Raw genomic sequence first — 26,356 nt, 5'->3', positions numbered from 1 at the left:
TATGATAAAATATCATCTACAATAGGTTGTCATATTAAAGTATCAAAATTAAATTCTTGATATGTAAAATCCAAAATGAACATAGGAGATTTAGACAATAACAATTATGTTGCAGGTATTTTCAGTCATGATCCAAAGATTTTTTAATGCAAACAAAATAAGTAAATCAAAGATATTGTTAATTATCACAAAAAGTAAAATAGTTGGAAACATTTGGGTGAAACATGCTGAAAAGTAATGCCAGAAACTTTCCAATGTGCAATGCAATGTGAAAATATTATTGCACTTTTAAACTTTTAAAATGTGACATAAAAGCTATTTACTTACCTCAAGTTTCAAATTGATACAAATACCCTATGAAAACTTTTTTTTCAATAAATAAAAGCATTGAAAAATGGCAGTTCCCTCTTTCAGTATTTCATTGCTAGTTTATGTTTTTTATACTCTGGCTTCTGTTGTTTTTATCAAGTTATCTATTATTAATCAGTCTCCATTCATGTTTTTTAAACATATGATGAGAATGGGTATATCATGAAGAGTTTGCATTATGTATTATGAGAAACCATGGATTTGCAGTGATTGACTAAACTAAATTATAACTTCTAAATTGTTTATTGATCCTTTGGAAGCTAGAGAACCCACAACTATATTAAGCAATCTCAACTCTCAAAACTCACTGCATTATATATCGAGTTTATTGCATTCATCTTTATATTGTAAGATGCTGAACTTCAGATTTTCAGATTTCAGATTTATTATCAGAGTACATACATGACACCATATACAACACATACAAGATACTTTTTCCTGCGGCCATGCATAAAGTAAAGTGTACACAGCGTAAATATGCAAACAAATAAACAGTAAACAAATGTAAACAAACTGACTGTGCAATACAGAAAGAACAAAAGGAAAATGAATAAAGTGCACAAGTAAGAGTCCTTAAATGAGTCTCTGATTGAGTTTGTTGTTGAAGAGTCTGATGCTGGAGGTGTAGCAGCTGTCCCTGAACCTGGTGGTGCATGTCTTGTGGCAGTAGAGCCTGTGCTGGATGGTGTGGGTCTTTCATGATTGCTGCTGCTCTCTGATGGCAGTGTTCCCTGTAGATGTACTCAGTAGTGTGGAGGGCTTTGGCTGTGATGTCCTGAGCTGTGTCCACTACCTTTTGGAGCGTTTTACGCTCAAATCATATCCTGATGAATATTCCCTTCATTCTAATAACTATTCTCTTCAAGGGTTATATATCATTCCTGAATTATGATGCCAAAACTGAGTACAAACAGGAGAAGGAAAATAAAGTCAGTGAGATTAAATCCAGTCTGTCCAATCCTCAGATAAAAAAAATCACTTTGGAAACAAATTAATAAATAAAACAGCTGTGACAAAAAGAAAGAAGAGGGCTTGTGCGTAGAGTTACAACAGAGTAGGTCAGAGGCCACAGAAAATGAGTAAAAATGGAACCAGGACCAAAATTTTAAAACTCAGAATGTGAACAAGCAGTCTCATGGGAGTAAGTAAAGTTCTGCCCAGGGCTGAAGATCTCGAAAAAGGAACATATGGGGTTAGCCACTAAAACAAGACGAAATTAAAGAGGCTTACAATAAATCAATAGCAAGGTTAAAGTAATAGGTGGGTTAAAATGAAACAGCCATTGGCCACCACAGGCATCCATAATGGAAGCACAGTAAAATGATGTTGGACAGCACTCAGCGAGTGCTAGGAATAGAACAAAAACATGTGTTTTTTTTTAATTTACTTTCACTTTTATAAGCAATGATGTATGAACTGTACCAGGTTTCAGAGGAATGACTTGTACATAAGGAAAAAGAGCAGAAGTTTGCCAGTTCTTTACAATGCAACCATCAGCACCATACAAATATTTCAAGAATGAAATTGTTTACAGACAAAATCAATATTTTTAATTAAAATTAATATTGGCACTTTCTTTTAAAAAACTGCTTTGATTCTAAATATTAACATGAAAATGCATTCCTCAAATGCATGACCTGTAAAGGTTAAAATCATGTGTTTTTTAACTCTTCGTTAATTTTGTGCCTATCTCTTTGAGACTATTGTTTATAGTGTTACCAAAGTGACTATGATGTAATATGTCATAATATCCACCCAGACTAATGACATTATTCTTCAGGATGTGAAAAAGGCATGAGCACATGAAATTTTTCTTTGAATTTTTTGTCTCTTTAAATATCGTTTGTATCGCTTTAAAATTTGAGCTTCTTTATATACATTTTATATTCCTAACCAACAGTAAATACTTCATTATTCATCATTATGAAAGTCTTAAAGTGAAACTATACATAATGTTTATCTGTTTCATCAATGAATTTAAAAAAGTAACAGCCACAGAGTTTGATTTGTTGAATTAAAGAGATCGAAATTCAGAATATCATAGCTCATGCTTTTAGAAGATGATACTTTGAAATTAGAATATATTAGAATAAGGAAAGTGTTGTCTATATTTTCATTCAAAGAAATATTTAAATGTGAACTTTGTTCGGAAGAAGGGCTCGTAAAATATGCCTAAAAGAATTAACAGCTAAATTTAAAGCAAGAGGAATCTATGCTGTTAGAATAGAATGTTCCAGAAACCATGAGAACCTGTCTATGAATTGCGAAGTTTGAAGTTCTGGCCAGACACCTGCGCCCTTGAAAAGACAAGCCAGAGCTTTGTCAGCAGAATTGGCGGGAAGCCCAGGAAATGTTATTGTAAACACTAAAGATAGCAAAGCTTGTATGCATATTCACAGAGACAATTCAATTCAGCCTGCAACAGCTCTCTTAAAGGGACCACCAAGATACAAAATTTGTTTACAGTTCCCAGACACCAGAAGAAGCCAGGGGAAGCCAGGATGCATTGTGAAGAACACAAGATGGATAAGAAGAAGTCTCATCGGGCTAAAGAGCTTGAGAAAACAGCTCCTCTCAAAGAACTGTTTGGTTGTGAGTTGAGCCAGCAAGGTGAACTGACAACGCTTGGCAGGAGGTTGGAGCCAGTAGCCAATGAAGAAACAGCTTCAATTACCAAGCAAAGAGAAGACTCCGTCAAGGCACTGCAGGCCTCATTAGCTGGCTTAAAGGTTAGTGGAACTGGAACAGATGAATGTATGTTGCAAAATCCCACTGGTGCTGTACCAAGTGAAATGTAGATGATAGAGACTCAATTAGCAGTATCTGAAAAGTCAGATGTGAATTCTGATGATAGTATTTTCAAGGTTATGAGCACAGGAAGATCTTCATAGTCTTCAAAAGGATCTAGAGCAAGTACAGCTTTGTGTGCTTCAAGTGTTATCAGCCATGCATGCATGCTAAGGCACAAGCAGACTTGGCTACTGTCTGTGCACAACAATGGTGGTTGGAGAAAAGATGTGCTTTAGAGGATAGTGAGGTTCAAATCAAGAAACAGCAAGAACAAAATAGATTATTGAATAGAGAAAAGAAAAGAATAAAGCTTGAGGAACAACGTGCTATGAATATGGCCAAAGTGAAAGCATTAGATTAGGCTTCTGCAAGATTTGTTACTCAAAGTGACATACCCCAAGGGCTGGCACCTAACCTTCCAGCAGAGCCATGGGTAACGCAGCCATAAGAAACAAATATACTCGAGCAAGGAGCCACGGGTGTCGCTGTTAGTGCTCCAATGACAATGACCAATCTGATGGAAGGAACTAGCAACGTTCAATCTTTCCAGAGTGCACAACATAAGGATCTTCCCGAAAGGAGAGCATTTCAAAAAAGTTCAATCATGCAAGTTGATCATACTCAATTGGTGTCTTTTCATGTTGCTGAAGAGCCAGCGACAAGTCAAGGATCTCCATCAAAGCCATCACTTACATACTAAGGAACCCCATCAAAGCCATCACTTATATATCAAGATCCAACACCTTTGGCACCAGTTCAAGTTCCATATGCTCCATTCACCACAAGACAGCCAGTCACAAGCTATGGTGAACAAGACAATATATTATCACTCATAACAAAACAAAATGAAATTTCTGCTGTTAGCAAAACAACAAGGTTCATATGGTTTACCTAAGAAGGAAATTCCAGTTTTTAATGGAGATCCATTACAATATCTGACGTTCAGAAATCCTTTGAACATCACATTGAAAGTAATACTAAAAACGCTAAAGATCTTCTGTATTACTTGGAACAGTACACTGGAGGACAGGTGAAGGAACTAGTCAAAAGCCAATATATGGATTCAGACATAAAAGGGCAAAAGAATTATTTCAACAACATTATGACAATGAACATAAAATCACAACGGCTCACATCGACAAGATTCTTTCTTGGTCAGCAATAAAATCAGAGGATGCAAAGGCTTTACACACATATGCACTTTTCCTGAGGGGATATTGTAACTCAATGGAAACTAGTGTACATTTGCAAGAGGTGAATTTGCTTGCTAATTTATCAATTATTATAAACAAATTACCTTACAACCTGAAAGACTTATGGAGAACCAAAGATCCAGAGCTTAAAATGATTCCCAGAAGGGAGACTACCTTTGACAATGTTGTAGTATTTTTGGAATGGCATGTAAATGTTAACACCATACCAGTATTTGGAAATATTAAGGATACTTCAATCGTTCCTAAAGATGTAAAGAAGTCTAAATCATCATCTCAACAGTGTCAGAAACAAGCACAAGAAAGAACAAGAAAACAAAAGAAAAGGAAGATCAGACTGTTCAGGAAAGCTGTTTGTATTGCAAAGATAAGCATGCTTTAGAAAATTGTTCACAACTGGAGAAAAAAAATCATGACGAGAAATTAAGCTTTTTAAAGAAGAATGGAATATGTTTCGGTTGCTTGTGTAAAGGACACATCAGCAAAACTTGTAACAAGTGACTCAGTTGTTATATATGAAGTTTAAAGCATCCTAAGTTACTGCATACTCAATGAAGTAAAATTGAGAAGGATGTCAAACAATCTGAATTCAAGACTAAAGACACAGGCAGAGAGGATGCTTCAGCATCGGTTCAGACAAACAATCTTACTGAAGTTGGTGACAAAGCACTCTCAATAGTTCCTGTGCAGGTTAAAGCTAAAAAGGGGAGCTTCATACTGAAGAGCTACGCATTTCTTGATCCAGGAAATACCACATCATTTTGTACTATTGAATTAATGAATAAACTTAATCTTCATGGAAAAATATCGCAGATCTTATTAAAGACAATGAATGATGAAAAGAACATTGAAACTAATACAATTTCAGGTTTACAGATTGCTGAATTAAATAGCAATGAATTTTACGATCTTCCAAGTATATATACTCAGAAGACTATGCCTGTGAATAAGGAAAATTTTCCATATCAGGATGATATCAGCCAGTGGGCTTATCTAAAAGATGTTTGCTTACCTAAGATTGATGCCAAGATCGAGATGTTAATTGGATTAGATGTACCAGAAGCTCTTGAACCTCTAGAAGTAATAAGGAATCAAAATGACGGACCTTATGCTGTGAGAACATTGCTCAGATGGACAATTAACGGACCATTAGGAGGAAAAATGAATAATGATTAGGATACGTTTATCATGAATGTCAACAGAATTTCAGTTGTGAAACTTAATGATCTGTGGGAACAACAGTTTAGAATTGATTTCCATGAATGTCTCACAGATATTCAAGAATCTTCAAAGGAGGATAAACAGTTTCTGGATTTAGTTTCAAATTCTGTTAAACATGTTGATGGTCATTACTCTATAGCATTACCTTTAAAGGAAAGGGAAATTTGTATGTCAGATAAAATAATTGCAGAACAAATTTGAAGAGAAAATTCAGGAGAAATTCTTCATTTCATTTGGAATAAACAAATGTGGTGTTGGACATGATAGCCAAGGGTTACATCGAAAAGGTATCAGAAGATACCTTGGAATATAAAGATGGTAAAAAATGGTATTTACCTCATCATGGAGTTATACATCCACGAAAGGAGAAACTATGCATAGTATTTGAATGTGGAGGATCATTTCATTGAATTCTCAACTTCTACAATGTCCAGATATAACCAGTACTTTAATAGGTGTTCTAATAAGATATTCTAAAGAGCCTATTGTAATTGCTGCAGATATTGAAGTGATGTTTCATCAAGTAAAAATACAATCAGAAGATCGTGATTTTTTTTTTACAATTGTTATGGTGGTCTTACGGAGATTACAGTAAAGACATGATTGAATATCGAATGACAGTTCATCTATTTGGAGCAACTTTATAACCGAGTTGTCCAAATTTTGCTCTCAGGAAATGTGCTGAAGATAAGAGCAATTTCGTGGTCAAACTATAAACATCATCAGAAATAATTTCCATGTTGATGATCGTCTCCCTTCAGTAGTTTCAAAAAAAGAAGCAATAGATCTTTATCATGAGTTAAAGGAGATCTGTAATAAAGGGGGTTTCTTCCTTACAAAATGGATTAGCAACAGTCTGTTTTTCTTGAGGCAGAAAGAGCAGAGGAGAGAAAAACATGTTAATTTGGATTGTGACATTCTACCTGTCGAAAGAATCCTAGGATACAATAGTGTGTTCAATCTGATGTTTTCAAATTCAAAATTGTTTTGAAATAAAGACCTTTCAAGGAGTATTGGCACCAGTAGTTTTAACAGCCAAGAAAATCCTGCAAGAATTGTGCAGAAGAGAATTTGGATGGGATGAAACTATCCCAGATTCCATCGCACAAGATTGGAGCAATTGGATTGAGAGCCTCAAAATGTTAGAAAATTTTGAAGTCAATAGATGTTTTAAACCAACAGACTTCGGAATTGCCACATGTGCTCAGTTACACCACTTTGCTGATGCAAGCGAAGGTGGTTTTGGTCCTGTCAGTTATTTAGTACTGTGAAATAACGAGTACATTGTGGATTTGTAATGGGAAAAGCCAGAGTGGCTCCATTAAATCCAGTCACCGTACCTCGAATGGAATTGACTGCTGCTACTATGGCGAGCAAAATTGACACTATGTTAAGAAGAGCATTGCAGATGGAGTTGCAGACTCTATGTTTTGGACTGATAGTACATCAGTGCTTAAATACATTAATAACAAAACCACAAGGTTTCGTACCTTTGTGACTACAGAGTTAATGAAACCAAAAAGGTTTTGCATGCTAATCAATTGAGATATATTAATACAGTGGATAATCCAGCAGATATGACTTCACAGGGATCAAAAGTTCAATCTTTTCTGAAAAGTACCAACACATGGGTGTTCAGCCCTCAATTTCTTTTGCGATCTCAAAAAGAGTGTCCTCAAAACCCAGAAGAGTTGAAAGAAATTTCAATGGAGGATCCTAAAATCCAAAACGCTAATGAAAATGATCCGATCACTCAATTAATTTTCCATCACTCATTTGAAAAAGGCTGTAGCATGGATTCTTAGGTTAAAAATTATGTTTTTAAATCATATCAAGAAAGAGAATCTGAAGACTCAAAATAGCTGCTACTTAACAATTGATGAGTTGTAGAATGCTGAATGGACATAGTTTGTTTCTGACAGAAAAAGGAGTTTGATAATGAGGTATCAAAATTAAACAAGAATCAGAATGTTACAAAAGCAGGTCATGTTTGCAAACTAAACCCTATTCTTGTAAATTATGTATTGAGAGTAGGAGGAGTTTGGAAAAAGCAATAATGCCAAAAGAAGTGAAATATCCAATTATAATAGCTAAGGAATTTCATATTACTGATTTGATTGTTCAACATATACAGGAAAAGACAGGTCATGGTGGTGATAATCGCGTGTTATTAGAACTGCACCAGTAATATTGGTGCTTCAATATTGATCAAAAGAATTATATCAAAATAAATTATTGATGTGCAAATGCTGAATCTGGACAACAACAAATGGTAGATTTGCCACAGACAGTGTTTCACCTGGTGAATTCCCATTTGCAGATTTATTTTGGAAAAGATGATTAAAGAATATCTTTTGTTATTTATTTTTTTTGGCTTGGCTTCATGGACGAAGATTTATGGAGGGCTATGTCCACGTCAGCTGCAGGCTCATTGGTGACTGACAAGACCGATGTGGGACAGGCAGGTATTGTTGCAGCGGTTGCAAGGGAAAATTGGTTGGTTGGGGTTGGGTGTTGGGTTTTTCCTCCTTTGTCTTTTGTCAGTGAGGTGGGCTCTGCGGTCTTCTTCAAAGGAGGTTGCTGCCCGCCAAACTGTGAGGCGCCAAGATGCACGGTTGGAGGTGATATCAGCCCACTGGCGGTGGTCAATGTGGCAGGCACCAAGAGATTTCTTTAAGCAGTCCTTGTACCTCTTCTTTGGTGCACCTCTGTCTCGGTGGCCAGTGGAGAGCTCGTCATATAACACAATCTTGGGAAGGCGATGGTCCTCCATTCTGGAGACGTAACCCACCCAGCGCAGTTGGGTCTTCAGCAGCATGGATTCGATGCTTGCGGTCTCTGCCAGCTCGAGTACTTCGATGTTGGTGATGAAGTCATTCCAATGAATGTTGAGATGGAGCAGAGACAGCACTAATGGAAGCATTCTAGGAGCCGTAGGAGCCAGCTCTCCAGCGCATGACGTCCTGTTTTGCGGAAACTGCCAAAATGTTTGGCCTGGAAGTCAGCCTGAAGAAAACTGAGGTCCTCCATCAGCCAGCTCCCCACCATGACTTCCAGCCCCCCAACATCTCCATCGGGCACACAGAACTCAAAACGGTCAACCAGTTTACCTACCTCGGCTGCACCATTTCATCTGATGCAAGGATCGACAAAGAGATAGACAACAGACTCGCCAAGGCAAGCGCCTTTGGAAGACTACACAAAAGAGTCTGGAAAAACAACCACCTGAAGAAACACACAAAGATCAGCGTGTACAGAGCCATTGTCATACCAACGGTCCTGTTCAGCTCCGAATCAAGGGTCCTCTTCCGGCATCACCTACGGCTCCTAGAACGCTTCCATCAGCGCTGTCTCCGCTCCATCCTCAACATTCATTGGAATGACTTCATCACCTTTTGTTATTACAAGAACGACAAAAATGGTCTAAAGCTAAATGCAATTTGATGTTCAGAAACATTGTACTTATCATGGACAATTCTTCACCAAGAAATTCTTGGTTGCTGGGGAAAATTGTGGATATAGTTCCAGACAAGAAAGGATTAATTCGGCAAGTGTGGATTAAAACCAAGACTGGTTACTTAAATAGACCTATTACTAAAATCTCTCTTTTACAAGAAGCAGAAAGTTTTGATTTCCAATCTTAAACTTATTATATTTACTTTGTGTATTTGTAATAGTAATTATTATATATTAGTCATTCTTTTCTTTCTTTGGCTTGGCTTCGCGGACGAAGATTTAAGGAGGGGTATGTCCACGTCTGCTGCAGGCTCGTTGGTGACTGACAAGTCCGATGCGGGGCAGGCAGGCACGGTTGCAGCGGTTGCAAGGGAAAATTGGTTGGTTGGGGTTGGGTGTTGGGTTTTTCCTCCTTTGTCTGAATGTAAAGGTTAAAACCTTGTGATTTTTTAACTCTAGTTAATTTTGTGCCTATCTCTTTAAGAGACTATTGTTTGTAGTGTTACCCTAGTGATTATGATGTAATATGTCATAATATCCACCCAGATTAACGACTTGCTCATTATTCTTCAAGATGTGAAAAAGGCGTGAGCATGTTAAATTTTACTTTGAATTTTTTGTCTCTTTAAATTTGTTTAAATATCATTATGAATCTTTTTAAAGTTTGAGCTTTATATATGTTTTATATCTCTATATATACTTTGTTATTCATTGTTATGAAAGTCTGAATGTGAAGCTATGCAAAATGTTTATCCATTTTAACAATGAATTAAAACTACATAAAGTAACAGCCACGGAGTTTGATTTGTTGGATTAAAGAGATCAAAATTCAGAATATTGTAGTTTATGCTTTTGGAAAATGATACTTTGAAATTAGGATATATTAGAATAAGGAAAGTGTGTCTCTATGATCAACAATTTGAGAATTGAGATTGTTTGTCGATCACAGATCATAGAGATCAGAAATTACATTAGATTAGAAATTATATTTCAGGCAGGAGACTCACATTGTTCATTGTCTTTCAATGAACCTCCAAAGATCATGGTTCTGCAATTCCCTGCTTTTATCTTTCCTTTTTTCCTTTAAGATGATCCTTAAAACATACCTCTCTAACCAAGCTTCTGCTCAGCTGCCCTGATATCATTTCATGTGGCTTGGTGTCAAATTTTCTGAAAAATTTCCTATGAAATGTCTTGGGATGTTTTGCTACATTCAGTATTACATGAATACAAGCTGTGTTTGTTGCTGAGATGAGAAAACAAGATGAACTGGGGTAGTATTGATTACAGTGGGGTTGAGATTTTCCTGTTGCAAACAGAACAGAAAAAGAATGAACACACATTGTCATTATAAAGATTTAGAAGAAATTCATGGGAATTATTTTTAAAGAGAAAATAGAAAGATTTTAGACTGTTGTCTGAAAAATTAAGAAGATATTCCTTATTGTTTACAGGTAGGTGTGGTCAGAAATTTTTACCTCTTCCAATATCACAATTACAAATTAATAGAGAAAGTACCTCAAAGTTAAGGGAAGGAGAAAAAATAATTCAGGACAAAGTAGTTACATAATTAATTTATTGGATGATTGACCCAGAAAATATTGAGATTGTTGATACAAATTCACCTGATGCTTCCTGGTAGCATCGAACAAACCAAAATAGTATTCACCTGAAGGCACAAAGGAAAGTGAGTGAAAGAAGTCTGTTTATGAAAAAATCATTTTTAAAAGGCTGCTTTGATCAATGTGAATTGCTTTAATAACTTCTAGTACTTAACTGTACATCCTTCAATGCAGCTAAAATTCAGATGGTTTTGATCTTTAATAAAGGCAGGAATTTAGTTCCAAGTTTACCTTTTGTTCATCATTAAGTTGGAAGGAACAGGGTGGAGCTTATTGGCCATGTATGTTGAATTTAAGTAATTCAATAATTAAAAATCAAGTTGTATGGTACATTTCATGAAAGCTCCAAAATATTAAATTCATTCTGGGAGTGATTCTTTATTTTTTAAGTAACTTTAATTGTATCTTGGGGTTAAAAAAAAAGCAGAAACAACTTCAAATATGCAGTTCAATTGTGACCAAGACCAAGATATTTGTCTGTCATTTTTTTCAGCATGAAAACTATGCTTCCAAACTTTGATAATGCTCTTTCAAAAGTCTAAAAGAAGAGCTGAATTTGTTAGCACCAGTTCAAAAACTACACTAGTGAGCTCCTTCATATAACACTGCATCATGGATAGGAAAGGTTCAGAGGGATATGGGACTAGTTTGGACAAACTAATTGGTCAGAATGGACAAATTTAGCCAACGTGCCGGTTACCATGTGTAAAATTCTATGACTGCAGTGCATCAGGATCAATGGAGATTATTGGTTAAATTTCCCACACTATTTGTATCTTTCTCCAATGCTCTAATTCCCTGAACTAGTATTAAATAAATTACAACTCCATATACCCAAAACTAATTCAGCTACTTCAGCTGTTGAGAGTGTTAGCAAAGAATGAGTGCAAAGTTACAATAAGGAAAGGGATATAGCATATTCTTCCTTGTGGGAGGGGGTTGGGAATGTGCAGAGTTGGTTGGTTGGATGGATGGGGGGAGGGGGTGCAGGAGAGAGAATCAGAGGAGATTTAAAAGGCTTCTAAAGTACACTAAGCACCAGTTATTTTCTTCAAAGGACAATCATGGCAAGAAAATGCCAGGAATGTGTTTGTAAATCATGAGTCTCTTCATTAATGCCAGTACTCTGGAGATCCTTATACTAGAACCAAAGGACATCTTCAGCTGTGAATGCAAAACCATCTCTCAATTATGCAAATTCTCAACCAAGCAAGCGAAGTCCATTTTTACTACTGCAATATACCACTGACTATCGAATTTCTCAGTGGAAGTATCATAAGGTCCCTGAAGCAAAGCTTCTAAGTCAGTGGTTCCCAATCTTTTACTTTCCACTCACATACCACTTTAAATATTCCCTATGCCATAAGTGTTCTGTGATGAGTAAGTGATTGCTTAAGGTGGTATTTGAGTAAGAAGGGAAGGTTGAGAATCACTGCTCTAAACCCAATTATTACTGAAATATTTTGCTTGAGAAAAATTGTCATTGGCCCATTTCCTTTGGAGTTATGAAACTGTGCACATAACAAATCAATTTGGAATGATTTTTGGTTTTCAAACTTTTTCTTTCCACCCACATACCACCTTAAGCAATCCCTTATTAATCACAGAGCTCCTATGGCATAGGGAATACTTAAAGTGGTATGTGAGTGGAAAGTAAAAGATTGGGAACCACTGTTCTAAGTGATAGTAACCTTTGACTTTAAGATCAGGGAAGTCTCTAGTACTTGTTTGATTGATAAACATTAAGCAGAGAATTTTATTGATGTTAAGTGAGGATTATGAAGGTGATTCACTGCCATGGGATCCTCCCAATTCAACAGAAAGAGCAGACTAATATAGCTTTTAACTTATCAAGCAATAGGGCAGTGTTTCATTAGTGATGAATTGGTGTACAAGTTTAGATCATGAACCAAGATTTCTGCAGTAGATCTTGCAAAGAGCAATGCAGCATTGGTGGTCCCAGGAGTGAAAATCAAAACAAAATAATATTCTTGTTATCAAATATCTTTTTTGATTGTCAATTATTTATTTTAAATATTTTAGTGCATTAAATGTTTTGAACTTAAAATAAAATATATATACTTTCATCACAATTAGAAGGAAATTAGTACTTGACAGATTTATGTTGTGTGGGTAAATTATGCAATATAAGTCCATTTATATAAAATCCATCCATCAAGGCTGCTCAATAAATTTCATAAATACTTATTTATTTGGCAGCTTGCATTTTGTGATGGCATTTTGCACTTATAAATTTTGAAAAAATGAGCAAAATCATTTTCCATTTTCTGCTTCCCATTCTGAAGTAAAATATTGTTGATTTATTTCCATTGACTTAAATCAAATCAATTACTTACAAATGAATTAAGTCAGAATTGACTTGTGTCGTCAGTGATCTTTGTGGTATGAACTTTCTTCCTCCAACTTCTACAAATCTTATATATTTTCTATTCATTGATATTATCTGCAGATTTGAGTTAGAGACTGTGAACAAAACCTTGACCGATAATTCAATGCCCTTTTGAATGAGTGCTGCAATGGTGAAGTGCCAAATTTCTAATTAACTTTAAAGAGTGGCCAAGAAAATGGTCCAAGTTGTGAAAGTCACATAAAGGTGAGTGTTTGAGAAAGTTGTATAGACAGCAAGAGCTTAAATTTTAAGATTCACAGAAGAGCAGGATTGGGCTTATCTGCATAACTCTGCACTAAAACAGACATTTTAATTTTCAACAGTGTTTCCTATGCTAAATGTTCTAATTAATCTTAGCAGCCACAATACAATCACTTCCAGCTTCTGCAATGTCTTGTGCCCACAGAAATAATGCTACAATCAAGAGGAAAGAGAACTATAAGGGCAGATGAAAAGAAAAGCTGTAGAGCGAATGTTCTTTTTTGCAGGCGGGCCATGGCAATCCTGCAGGGCTACAACTAGTCGCACCTGACAGGAGGTTGCCAAGGAAGTGTAGGGTCTCAGTCTATGAATGCAGCCACATTTCAGTTGTCAGGAGTGACTGAGTCATGGAGTTTGCAGCATGGAAACAGGCTGCCCAGCCCAACTTGTCTGTGCTGACCAAGTTGTCTACCTAGCTTGCCCCATTTGCCAGCATCTGGCCTAAATCATTGCTAAACCTATCCTTTATATTTACTTTTCCAAATGCCTTTTAAGCATTACAGTTGTCCCTGCCTGTACCACTTCCTCTGGCAACTTGGTCCACCCTCTTCTGTGTGAAAAAGATACCCCTCAGGGCATTTTTAAATCTTTGACCATAAATCTACGTCCTCCCATTTTAGATTCACCGAGCCTTTGTTTACCTTATCGACGCCTCTCATAATTTTATATATGAGGTTCCCCCTTCAACCTCCTATCTTCCAGGGTCAGAAGTCCCAGCTGTTTCATAGAAGATAGGAGCAGGAGTAGGTCATTCGAACCTTCGAGCCTGCTCCGCCATTCAACGGGATCATGGCTGATCTTAAAGTTCAGTACCCCGTCCCCGCCTTCTCTCCGTAACCCTTAATACCCTTATACTGAAGAAATATATCTATAATATATCTATAATATATCTATATATATATCTTCAGCTTCTTATAACTCAAGCCTGTTACTCCTGATAACAATCTTGTGAATCTTTTCTGCACATAACTCAGCTTGGTGACAGCTGGGTAACAAGAACTGCACACAGTACTCCATATAATCTCATCAATGTCTTGTAGAATTGTAACATGACATCCCAGCTCCTGTATTCAATGCCCTGACCAATGAAGGCAAGAGTATCTAAAATCTTTTTCACCATGCTGTGTTGCTACATGTATGGATCTATGAGCCTGCATTCCTAAATATCTCTATTCTACAACATTCTCCAGGGGCCTACCATTTATTGTGCAAGTCCTGCCCTTGTTTAACCAACCAAAGTGCAAGACCTTGCATTTGTCAGAGTTAAATTCCATCTGGAATGGCCCACATTCCCAGTTATTCTAGATCATATGATAATCTCAGCTAACTTTCTTTACTGCCTATTATAGCACCAATTATGTGGTCATCTGCAAATTTATTATCCATGCATTGTTATCCAAGCCATTGTTATAGATGTGTTTTCCCCGAAGCAGTGAATTTTCAGAAAAGTCTTGGTTGAGGTATATAACATTATGAGGGATTTTGAGAGGTTACACTGCAGGAAACTATTCCTCATAGTCGTGGTTGGAAAAACTGGAGGACATGAATTTGAGTGCTGGGGTTGTGACATTTAGAGAGGATTTGAGGAGGATATTTTTGATGCAGAGTGCTGAAAGCAGAGAGACAGTCAGCACTTAAAAAGTCACAGTCATACAGTACATAAACGGATCCTATGGCCCATCTTCTCCATACCAACCACATTGTCCACCCAAGTAAGTCACATTTGCCAACATTTGGCCCATATCCCTCCAAATCCTTCCTATCCAAGTACCTGATCGAATGTCTTTTGAACAATATAATTGTCCCCACTTCAACTACCTGCTCTGGCAGCTTGCCCCATACACCTACCATCCTCTATGTGAATTAAATGCCTCTAAGATCCCTTTTAAACCTTTCCTTCTTACTTTAAAACAACGCATGAAATAAAGACTGACTATTTACCTTATCTGTGCCCCACATGATTTTATAAATATCCATTAGGCTCTTACTCTGCAGGGAAAAATAAATCCCAGCCTATCAAGCCTCTCCTCCATATCTCCTCTACATCAGGGAGACTGGGCACCGACTGGAAGAATGCTTTGTTGGGCACTTCGGCTCTGTCCATCGCAATAGCGTGGATCTCTCAGTGGCCACCCATTTCAATTCCCCATCCTACTATCAATCTCTATCCATGGTCCCATCGGCTGCCAGACTGAGACCACCTGCAAATTCGAGCAACAACTGCTCACCTTCCATCTGAGCATCTTCCAATTGAATGGCATTAGCACTGACTTCTCCAGTTTCCGTTAAGAAATCTGTTATGTTTGTTCCTTAAAGAAGAACAACCTTGCATGGTTCTTCTTTAAGGAACAAACATAACAGATGCTTAAACAACTTTATTTTTTGAGCTGCTTGAACCAACAGCGCACTCGACTTCTGTTGTAGTCTACTTTTGTTCCCACACCAACCATGTGCATTGCCTACTGGGAAATGTAGTTCTTTATTATATGTGTACAATAACACATTTTTCCCCTTAAAAAAAAAACAGATAAACACAAACATAAAACTATATCTACATTACAAGGGTATTTTTCTACTCAGTGACTTTCAATCAGTCTCTGAGGTGGTTTATCAGTCCTTTTTGATCTGGTCTGTGTTTCCACCTGTGTATTGCTTGCATTTGCTGTGTTACTATTTGAGTCTTTTTGTGGACTCTGAACAACAAGTTGATTTTCAACATGTGCTGGCCCCTTTTGTGTACCGACATGGGTCACGACCATGAGTAGGACCTTGTGGTCGTTGATTCACATGGTTTCTTCTCAGAGGTATTCCCCCCTCTGTCTGGATCTGGTAGGAATGTAGATCTATTTCCTCTTGCACATATCCTTGCATGGACCATGTGCCAGAATTCTGATCTCGGATTCGTATTTGAACTCCAGGCTTCAGGACTTTTCGCATCTTATCATGATATTTTTTCTGTTTTACTTTCTCTTTCACTTTAACCTGTCTGACCTTTGATGCTCCTTCAGGAGTCAACAGATTTTCATGCATTGGAAGGTTGGTATGTATGCATCAACTCATCAACATTTGGGAAGGAGAGAGGCCATTCTGTAGTGGCGCACTTCTGTGAATCATTAGACTTCTGTGGAAAATCCTCTCGTCCATCAGGCACTTTCTTCATGAGGCTCTTCACCATCCTAACAGAACTTTGCTAGGCCATTAAACTTTGAGTGATGTGGGCTTGAAATTATATGTCGAACCCTTCCAAGTATTGGGAAAGGTCTCAAATACACTGCTCGAAAATTGTAGACCATTGTCTGATACTTCTTCTTTCTTCTTTGGCTTGGCTTTGTGGACAAAGATTTATGGAGGGGTAATGTCCACGTCAGCTGCAGGCTCGTTTGTGGCTGACAAGTCCGATGCGGGACAGGCAGACACGGTTGCAGCGGTTGCAAGGGAAAATTGGTTGGTTGGGGTTGGGTGTTGGGTTTTACCTCCTTTGTCTTTTGACAGAGAGGTGGCCTCTGCGGTCTTCTTCAAAGGAGGTTGCTGCCCGCCGAACTGTGAGGTGCCAAGATGCACGGTTTGAGGCGATATCAGCCCACTGGCGATGGTCAATGTGGCAGGCACCAAGAGATTTCTTTAGGCAGTCCTTGTACCTCTTCTTTGGTGCACCTCTGTCTCGGTAGCCAGTGGAGAGCTCGCCATATAACACGATCTTGGGAAGGCGATGGTCCTCCATTCTGGAGACGTGACCTACCCAGCGCAGTTTGATCTTCAGCAGCGTGGATTCGATGCTGTCGGCCTCTGCCATCTCGAGTACTTCGATGTTGGAGATGAAATCATTCCAATGAATGTTGAGGATGGAGTGGAGACAACGCTGGTGGAAGCGTTTTAGGAGCTGTAGGTGATGCCGGTAAAGGACCCATGATTCGGAGCCGAACAGGAGTGTGGGTATGACAACGGCTCTGTATACGTTAATCTTTGTGAGGTTTTTCAGTTGGTTGTTTTTCCAGACTCTTTTGTGTAGTCTTCCAAAGGCGCTATTTGCCTTGGTGAGTCTGTTGTCTATCTCATTGTAGATCCTTGCATCCGATGAAATGGTGCAACCGAGATAGGTAAACTGGTTGACCGTTTTGAGTTTTGTGTGCCCGATGGAGATGTGGTAGTCATGGTGGGGAGCTGGCTGATGGAGGACCTCAGTTTTCTTCAGGCTAACATCCAGGCCAAACATTTTGACAGTTTCCGCAGAACAGGTCGTCAAGCGCTGAAGAGCTGGCTCTGAATGGGCAACTAAAGTGGCATCGTCTGCAAAGAGAAGTTCACAGACAAGTTGCTCTTGTGTCTTGGTGTGAGCTTGCAGGCGCCTCAGATTGAAGAGACTGCCATCCGTACGGTACCGGATGTAAACAGCGTCTTCATTGTTGAGGTCTTTCATGGTTTGTTTCAGCATCATGCTGAAGAAGATTGAAAAGAGGGTTGGTGCGAGAACACAGCCTTGCTTCACGCCATTGTTAATGGAGAAGGGAGACAATGGAGATACTACTTCACAAGCAACTCCATGCCTCACAAACACATTTTTCACGAAAGCAATAACTGCTTTTCTGGATGTCAACTGCAGTGTTGCTACTCTGCGTAATTGGAAAAATAGCCTGTTACTATCATATGTCTCTTCCCATTACAATCAAACAAATCTACTCCAACTCTGAAGTATGCCCTGTCTGGTCCAGTATATTTCCAATTATCTGAAAGCCACTTAACCAAAATTCTCAGTAATCCAAAAAAACTTTCAATGGCAAAATGATGACACAAGGCAAGTTGAAAAAAAGATTTTCACCGACGTGCTCATGTGGGGCTCTGATGCGCTGTTAGTGCCAGTTTGGTAATATCAGTGAGTGAATGGTGGAAGTTGGCGGGTCAGGCAGTATATAGAGAGATCATCTTTGTTTCAGGTAACTCCCTCACTTTTTTTCCACTTCTTCTTTACCCCCTCTACACTATTTGATTTTTCGGTGGCGTTGGACAGGGTTGGGGTGGGGGTTGGCAGCAGACTGGGAGGCAGGGGGAATGGCGGCAGCAGGAGTGTGGACCTCAGGCTCCTGAGCAGGTTCGACAATGGCAGTAGGGAGGTGCCTGGGATCGAAGCAGAAATCTCGGGCTTCCGGGCTGGTTCAGCAATGGCAGTGGGGGGGGGGGGGGGTGTCTGGGATTGGAGTGGGTACCTTGGGTTCCCTGGAAAGTTTGGCAATGGTGATGGGGAGGAGTCCTGGATCAGAGTGGGGACCTCGGGCTGCCAGGCATGTTCGGCGATGGTGATGGGGAGGTGTCATGAATTTGAGCAGGGGCCTCGGCTACCAGGCATGTTTGGCATCGCTGGTGTGGAGGTGTCATGGATTAAAGTGGAACCTTGGACTCCCAGGCAGTTTAGTGATTGCAGTTGGGAGACAACAGGGATCGGAGTGGGGACTTCGGTTTCCTGGGCATGCTCTGCAATGGTGGTGCGAAGGTGTCTGGGATCAGAGTGGGACAAATACAAATATTGCGCTGATGCTACTCGGCTGCTTAAAGCCATTTCTCAATTATCCGAAAATCAATGGCTGTCCAAATACCTATCTATCCAATCCCAAACATTTCGGAAAATCAGAAATGTACTGTACAGGATGTGGTGAAAGTGGTGCTTCTTGCTGCTTTGGTCTATAGGTAAGGCATATTTCGCATGAATCAAATGCCTTGGTTCATTTTTGGCAAGTACAACACCTCTCGAGCTCTGCTTTTGCATTTTTCCTCACCAAGATATCCTTTATATGTCTTCTGGAGCATTTCCTTGCATAGCAACACTGGAATTACAAACCTGTTCCCTTCAAAGACCATATCTTTCACAACTGACAGTTCATCTCTGCCTGCCCAGTAATCCCGAATACCCATTGGACAGTCATTCCTAGTTCCTGTCCATCCTTTCTGTATTCTATCTTTGAGCTCTTTCATTATTTCATCTGTCTCTGTTGCTTTGCTGATCTGCTCTGCTCTATCCTGGGATACTGGAAATGAGGTGATAATCATGTCAACATTGGCCTGTATCTCCACGTTAACCTCTTGGTCGCTCTTTTCTTTGTTCTCAACTGCTCGAGACAGTGCATCAGCTGCAAACATGTATTTTCTGGTGTGTAGATAATTTTTACATCGTATTTCCACAGCCTTATCAACATGTTCTGTACACTCATGGGACAGTTATTCTTTGGTTTGGACATAATTGAGACCAATGGTTTTATGGTCTGTCTCCACTTCAAGAGCTTGTCCATAAATGTATTGATGGAACCTTTTGCATCCATAAGTGCTGGCAAGAAGCTCTCTCTCTCTCTCTCTCTCTCTCTCTCTCTCTCTCTCTCTCTCTCTCTCTCTGTGCATAGTTGGCTTCTGCGCTTGTTAAATCCCTTGATACATAGGCCACAGGCTGCCATGTGTCCTCATGCTGCTGCAGTAGTACTGCTCCAAGCCACGTCAGGATGCATCGGCTGAAGCCCTGGTGTGCCAATTCAGATCATAAAATTTTAGTACATGCTCCTCTGTAGGACATTTTTGAGTGCCTGGAAACACTTGCTCGTGCAACCAGATCCACTCACTTTTCTGCTCAAGAAGTGATCTACATGGGCCTTGCTTCACCCCATTGTTAATGGAGAAGGGAGACAATGGAGATACTACTTCACAAGCAACTCCATGCCTCACAAACACATTTTTCACGAAAGCAATAACTGCTTTGCTGGATGTCAACTGCAGTGTTGCTACTCTGCGTAATTGGAAAAATAGCCTGTTACTATTATATGTCTCTTCCCATTACAATCAAACAAATCTACTCCAACTCTGAAGTATGCCCTGTCTGGTCCAGTCAACAGTTGAGGGATGAACTTAACCAGGTAACTCACCATCCCCAAGAAACGTCTCACCTCCTCCGTGTTTTGGGGCCTCACAAAATTCTCAATGTGTGATGTCTTTCTTGGATCAGTCTTCACTCCCCGTTCAGATATGACATGTCCTATGAAGGTCGGTGTCTTTACATCAAACTCACATTTCTCCTTACTTAATTTCAAATTGACATTCTGTGTCATGTCAAACACTTGCCTTATTCATATTCATTCTTAGAGGACCCTATTCAAAGATGTCATGCATCATGGTCTCCAATCCAGGTATACTTTCAAAGATCAAGTGGATGGTTTTATGGTAGACTTTTGGTGCAAACAAGATCCCATATAGTAGCCAAAGAAAGCGGTATCTTCCTTGTGAAGAATTGAAAGTGCATAGTCTTGAACTTGCCTCATCAAGCTTCATCTGCCAAAACCCCAGTGAATTAAGGTAGACAAATCCCCTAGGCCAGATATAATATTCCCTCGGACCTTGAGGAGACGTGTTGAAATTGCAGGGGCAATGACAGATACATTCAAAATGTCCGTGGCCACAGGAGAAGTGCCAGAGGATTCGAGGATAGCTCATGGTGTCCCACTGTTTAAGAAAGGCTCCAAAAGTAAACCATGTAACTATAGGCCAGTGAGTCTGATGTCAATAGTAGCTAAATTATTGGAAGGAGTTCTGAGAGATAGGATATATAGGTATTTGGACAGCCATTGATTAAGGACAGTCAGCATGGCTTTGTTCTTGGTAGATCATGTTTAACAAATCTTGTAGAATATTTTAGATGAAGTACCAAGAAGATAGATAACGGAAAGGCTGTGGATGTTGTCTACATGAACTTTAGTAAGGCTATCGACAAGGTCCCATGTGGGAGGTTAGTTTAGAAGATTAAGGCACTAGGTATACGTAGAGGGTTTGTAAACTGTATTCGAAATTGGCTATGTTGGAGAAAACTGAGGGTGGTAGTGGATGGTTGCTTCTCAGACTGGAGGCCTGTGATGAGTGGTGTGTCTCAGAGATCTGTGTTGGGACCATTGTTGTTTGTTATCCATTTCAATGATCTGGAAGATAATGTGGTAAATTGGATCAGCAAGTTTGCTGATGACACAAAGCTAGGAGGCGTTGTGGACAGTGAGGAAGATTTTCAAAGCTTGCAGAGGTATCTGGACCAACTTGAAGAATGGGACAGTAAATAGATGATGGAGTTTAATGCAACAAGTGTGAGGTATTGCATTTTGGAGGAGCAAATCAAGGAAGGATGAACACTGTAAATGGTAGGGCACTGAGGAGTGCAGAGGAGCAAAGAGACCTGGGGATATGGTTCATTGTTCCCTGAAGGTGGCATGACAGGTGGACAGGGTTGTAAAGAAAGCTTTTGGTATATTGGCTTTTATAAATCAAAGTATTGAGTACAGGAGTTGGGATGTTATGTTGAAGTTATACAAGACATTGGTGAGGCCAAATTTGGAATATTGTATGTAGTTTTGGTCACCTAGCTACAGGATGGATATCAATATGATTGAAAGAGTGCAAATAAGATTTACTAGGATGTTGCCAGGTCTTCATGAGTTGAGTTAGAGGGAAAGTTTAAACAGGTTAAGACTTTATTCCTTGGAATGAAGAAGAATAAGGGGATATTTGCTAAAGGTTAACAAAATTATGCGGGGTATAGACAGAGTAAATGTGAGTAGGCTTTTTCCACTGATATTAGGAGAAATAAATAAGAGAGGGCCTGACTTTAGGGTGAAAGGGGAAAGGTTTAGGGGGAACATTAGGGTGAACTTGTTCACTCAGAGAGTGATGGGAGTATGGAATGATCTGCCATCTGATGTGATGGGAGCGGACTCGAGTTTTAAGAATAAATTAGATAGATACATGGATGGGAGAGGTCTAGAGGATTATGGAATGGGAGTAGGTTATTGGGACAATCTGAACAATGGTTGGCACAGACTAAAAGAGCCAAATGGCCTGTTTTCTGTGCTGTAAAGTTCCATGGTTCTATGGTTCTGTGGTCACATCGAGCTACTCAATCACTTGGCACCTGCAAACCGGAACATGATTTCCTCCTGTGTTGGCAATTTAAAATGCTCTCTCTTGATGGCTTTATTTCTTGGGTTCAGACATATACACTAGGATCCATTTTTCTTTTGCATGATAACTTGTGAGCTGACCCAATCTGTAGGTTCTTCAATTTTCTGGATGACTTTCATCCATTCCATTTGTGCTAGTTCTTGTTTAAGTTTGTCTGTCATTGGAAATGGAACTTTCCTGCATACTTTGATAACACTGTCCCATCTGCGTGGATCTTGTGTACCCCAGGTAAACATCCAAGCCCGTCAAAGACAAATGTGTACTCTTCCATGAATGTTGTATGCTCACCTTCAGTCTGTGAAGCCACTATGAAAACTCTTTTCACCAGGTTGAGCTCTTCACATGCACTCAGACCAAATATTGACTGTACTCTCTTTTCTACAATCAGTAGCTGTGACTTTAGATGCTGCCCTTTGTGTTTGAAGATCACCATACAGCCTCCTTTTACTGGAATGTTCTCTCCATTATAGCCTGTGCTACGTCGAAGACCAGCAACAATAGAAATTCACCAAATGTTATTTTTAAAACAATATATTTATTAATAATTACTAATAATATAACTTTTACTTAAATCTACCCCAACTATGCATGAATACACAAATGTGTGTGTGTGGGATACCCAAACCATTACAGCTTAGGCACAATTCTGTAAAGTTATTCCCAAAGTTCAGTCTTAGAAATCCTGTGTTGATATTCAGACTGTAAACTGATGCTCAGAAGACATTACAAAGGAGATTAGAGACTGAATGATCAGACTGCCAAAAAACTCATGAATTATTTTCGAGTTGCTTTCAGAGAAATGTCCTTTCATATGAGTGGGTATCACAACCTCCCCTCCCCCCTTCCTTGTGTTGCGGAAACAAAATGTGTGACTTTCACAATGCTTCCAAAACCCAGGCACTTGTCAGTCGAAATGACCATTACAATGGTCATGATCCAATGCAGGAATTTGACTGCTTCTTTTACCTAGATATGGGTCAATCAAAATGACCATTACAATGGTCATGGTGGTTCAATAATTCACCTGACAAGGAGAATCAGCAGAAATATTCATTTCTACATGTAGTCATTTCACCTTTGTGTTTATCAGATGGCGGGCCCAATCACATGTCTCATAATCAAATGATTCTCTCTCACCATCTCTTTTTCCTGAATAAACAACCATTGTTCTTTTTTCTCTTCCAGAGTCTCAACTTTTGTTTATAGTCAATACCTAATGGTATTGAAGAGCCAACTCTTCAGCGCTTGACGTCCTGCTTTGCGGAAACTGCCAAAATGTTTGGCCTGGAAGTCAGCCTGAAGAAAACTGAGGTCCTCCATCAGCCAGCTCCCCACCATGACTACCAGCCCCCCCACATCTCCATCGGGCACACAAAACTCAAAACGGTCAACCAGTTTACCTATCTCGGCTGCACCATTTCATCAGATGCAAGGATCGACAATGAGATAGACAACAGACTCGCCAAGGCAAATAGCGCCTTTGGAAGACTACACAAAAGAGTCTGGAAAAACAACCAACTGAAAAACCTCACAAAGATAAGCGTATACAGAGCCGTTGTCATACCCACACTCCTGTTCGGCTCTGAATCATGGGTCCTCTACCGGCACCACCTACGGCTCCTAGAACGCTTCCACCAGCGTTGTCTCCGCTCCATCCTCAACATCCATTGGAGCGCTTTCATCCCTAACGTCGAAGTACTCGAGATGGCAGAGGTCGACAGCATCGAGTCCACGCTGCTGAAGATCCAGCTGCGCTGGGTGGGTCACGTCTCCAGAATGGAGGACCATCGCCTTCCCAAGATCGTGTTATATGGCGAGCTCTCCACTGGCCACCGTGACAGAGGTGCACCAAAGAAAAGGTACAAGGACTGCCTAAAGAAATCTCTTGGTGCCTGCCACATTGACCACTGCCAGTGGGCTGATAACGCCTCAAACCGTGCATCTTGGCGCCTCACAGTTTGGCGGGCAGCAGCCTCCTTTGAAGAAGACCGCAGAGCCCACCTCACTGACAAAAGGCAAAGGAGGAAAAACCCAACACCCAACCCCAACCCACCAATTTTCCCTTGCAACCGCTGCAATCGTGTCTGCCTGTCCCGCATCGGACTTGTCAGCCACAAACGAGCCTGCAGCTGACGTGGACTTTTTACCCCCTCCATAAATCTTCGTCCGCGAAGCCAAGCCAAAGAAAGAAGAATGGTACCACTCCATCTGTGAATGTCGTGAAAACTGTGAATGGTTGCAGCCTGCGCCAACTCCCCAAAGTGACACTCACTAAACAAAGCAGGAGCTTGTAATACCTGTCACTTTTAATTTCACTCAATAAATCTTGCTCTTTACAGTGAGGGTCTTGTACTCATACAATGTCGAGCTTAAATGGAAATAGTGTCTCATTCACAGTCACTGGAATGATCCATTCTGTTTTACCAGCAGCAGTTTATAGTAAATCCACAAAGAATTTCTCCGATTTTTCATCCACTGTTTGCACCTTTCTCTTGGTATCCCCTGCTTTGCAACATTTTGCAAAATGATTCTTCTTCCCACATTCTTTGCAGGACATATCTTTGGAATATGTCAAAGGTAAAAGGTCAAGGTTCCATTATTGTCACGTAATACTACATTTAAAATGTAACTTTTGTCTACCATAAGACAGACTGAGGGTCACCACTTTGTCCAGTGCCCCTCACAGAAACCTACAGCACCTGGTATTCCTAGGCAATCTCATCTTCAAGTACTGACCAGCCCTGAACCTGCTTAGCTTCTGAGATGAGGCAATCTCAGGCATATTCAGGCTACTAGGTGCTACCTCTGCACCTGCTGCATTTGCTGTTTGAGCTGACCTCTTTGCTGTAGCTTTGGGAAACTCCTGGTGCTCTGCTGTTTTCACTGTATGCACTGCCGTGCCTATCCTGTGCAGCTCCTTAGCTTGTGCTCGTGTGGTCTCTGCTGCCCGACACATATTCACAGCCTCTTCAGCATTAAATCTTTTTCATGCAACAGTCTTTCTCTAAGACCATTATCTGGGGTTCCACAATCTATTCTGTCTCTAATGAGTGAGTTTTTCAATCTCCAAATTCACAGGGCTTACTTAGTGTGTGAAGCTTATCTAAGCATTGGTCAAAGCTCATACCTTGTTTCAGGTCACAGGAGAAAAACTTGAATCTCTCAAATGTGACGTTTTTACCTGGAACAAAATACTCCTCAAATTTTGTCATCAGAGCATCCAACATGAAAGGTGTCTCATCAATTTGAAAACTGTTATAGATGTCCAAGGCATCTTCACCCATCACATGTAGAAATATAGACACTTTCCCTTTTTCATTGCTCTATCCCACTCAACCAGCCTCTAAATAAATGTTGAATTGCTGTTTGAAGAGTTTCCAATTATCGGTTCGATTACTCACACACTTCCTTGAAGAACAACATTCCTGGTTTTAATGCTTAAACAACTTTATTTTTCAAGCTGTTTGAGGCAACAATGCACTTGACTTCTGTCATAGTCTACTTTTGTTCCCGTGCCAACCTTGCGCATTGACTACTGGGAAATGTAGTTCCTTATTATACACACATAATAACACAAAACCCCCTCCTTCCCTGTCATCTTCCCTCTAGTTTTTTCTCTTTCTTTCTCTTTCCCCTTTTCCCTCTTTTACTCCTTTCACAGAACCAAATTCAATTCTCACCTTTCCTCTTATCATATCCCATTAACACCTTTTGGTCAGGCTCATCCCCCTCCCATTCTTTCCACTTTCTCTCTAGTCTTTACTTAAGTTGCCTGCCTGCTTTTCACTTATACCTTGAAGGGCTCAGGCCTGAAACTTTGGTAATATTTCTTTCCCTCCTGAGGATGCTGTGAAACCAGCTGAGTTCCTCCAGGATTTCTGTGTGGTTTTAATACAGATAGGTGTCACTGCTCCACATGGACATTGTGAGTTGAATGGCTCCCTGAATCTCATGCCTGCTTCACTGCTCTTATTGCTGAAGGAAAACTAGACTGAGTCTCTTGACCTTTGTCTTGGGTAAACTTATACCTCTCATTTTGTTCA

General features: G+C 39.7%; 1 long non-coding RNA gene across 7 annotated transcripts in view; it reads right to left on the bottom strand.

Annotated features, from left to right (window-relative positions):
- LOC138760476 (uncharacterized) overlaps window positions 1-25,772 on the bottom strand; it is a 139,383-nt gene extending 113,611 nt beyond the window's left edge. For 5 of the 7 annotated variants that reach the window (XR_011355639.1, XR_011355638.1, XR_011355642.1 and 2 more), the window contains exon 1: window positions 25,441-25,772. This is a non-coding gene — a long non-coding RNA (uncharacterized lncRNA). The remainder of the gene's footprint in view (window positions 1-25,440) is intronic. The other 2 variants (XR_011355640.1, XR_011355643.1) reach the window with 2 other exon arrangements.
- Window positions 25,773-26,356: the final 584 nt, after the last annotated feature.

Source organism: Narcine bancroftii, chromosome 4 (assembly GCF_036971445.1).
Source record: "Narcine bancroftii isolate sNarBan1 chromosome 4, sNarBan1.hap1, whole genome shotgun sequence".
Classification (NCBI taxonomy): Eukaryota; Metazoa; Chordata; class Chondrichthyes; order Torpediniformes; family Narcinidae; genus Narcine; species Narcine bancroftii.
This window is presented reverse-complemented; position numbering and strand designations above follow the sequence as displayed.